This window comes from Hippocampus comes, unplaced genomic scaffold (assembly GCF_001891065.2).
Source record: "Hippocampus comes isolate QL1 unplaced genomic scaffold, H_comes_QL1_v1.1 scaffold245, whole genome shotgun sequence".
Lineage (NCBI taxonomy): Eukaryota > Metazoa > Chordata > Actinopteri > Syngnathiformes > Syngnathidae > Hippocampus > Hippocampus comes.
Window position 1 is genome coordinate 413,120 of NW_017805834.1, and position 1,467 is coordinate 414,586.

The 1,467-nt window shown below is 43.4% G+C and overlaps 1 protein-coding gene across 5 annotated transcripts in view; it reads right to left on the bottom strand.

Moving 5' to 3' along the window:
- Positions 1-1,467, bottom strand: part of hm13 (histocompatibility (minor) 13) — a 20,473-nt gene that overhangs the window by 1,845 nt on the left and 17,161 nt on the right. The window lies entirely within an intron of this gene.

The following is a 1,467-nucleotide window of genomic DNA, read 5'->3' on the forward strand; positions in this document are numbered from 1 at the left end:
TTTAATTACAATTGAACGAATTAAAAAGTAAACAAAATCATCCAAAACCAACTTCAATTAGCGTCGAAGGTCAAAATCAGATGATGAAAGTAACCAAGCAAATGAATTTTTCTGCATATGAACAAACCGGGCAACGGTAAATGCATCGCCAACTGACAAAGAGTGCAACCAATTCACGGAGTGACGTTAATTAGGGTTTCAGAACTTCTGGTACGTGTGTCATTTACGCTATATGAGCAAGTGCTGTTGCTGCTGCAGAGGTGGAATTTTCCCCAAATGAATTTGGGCAAACAGGGGCGACAAGGCACCCTCACAGGGTGCAGCGCTGGTATGCGTAAACACACGCGCGGCACTGTGCCTCAGTGTTACCGCACGCACGCAAACACAAACATTATGCGAATTCTCCAATTTTCACAAGTTGGGGAACTCAAACCTCGGTTATTCGCAACAAAAAAAAAATCGCATATTCGCTGCTTTCGAGATGCCACAAGATGGAGCCAAAGCCCCGTCTGATCGGAAAACAAGACTTTGGCGCCACCTTGTGGCACGACGGTGCTAGGTTGCGTAATCAAGCTTTTGAACGCCATTTACTCCGACTGTACATCAAATCAGTTATGCCCATCGAAAGCAAGTGAGATTTAATTTGGCACTATAGGGAACAACACAAAGGTCGATATCCAATGAAGTAGGGACAGAAAGACCAGCACACATACAGGGATAACCCAAATACAGCGTGTGTGTGTTTTGGCGGCAGGTCTGTTTTGACACTTAGCCGTGTTAGCTTAGCAGCAGATTGATGAGAGTCTACTTGTCTCTGCGCCAAAAGGAGACTCCACTGCCTGCCCCCCCGCCCACACACACACACACACACACACACACACACACACACACACACGCACGTCAGGATTTTTTCTTAAACAAATGATCAGTGGAAAAGATTACTTTTTTTCCCAGGTATTGTACTGAAACAATCCAAACATGTTAAAAAAAAAAAAAAAAGATTGCTCCCTTCATTGAACTTTTCTGTATTTTATGCAGGGATGTGTCCAAGGACCGGCAACCCGAGGCCAAGGCCAAGGCCAAGGACTTGCCTCCGAGGCCAAGGCCAAGGACCAAGGACTGATTTTGAAATTGAGGCCTAGCCAAGGACATGTATAAAACAATGCCATCATACCACTTGGCAGGTGTTCATGATTTGCAACACCCCTCCATCATAACCCCTTGCACTCCCTTACGCTTGAATGATGTGTTTTTATTCAAAGAGTAGAACAGTCAGGGCACGTGTTATTTATACTGAGAAAAAGAAATAAAATCATATGATATACATTTATGAATTAATGTTTTAGTGCAGTAGTTTCTTAATATGAAGTAAATCAACACTCAACAGGCATGACATGGCACGGAACACAAGTTGAGAAATGACTTTGCATAGAAGTCAATCACTGACTGCAGAAAAAGCGGTAATCT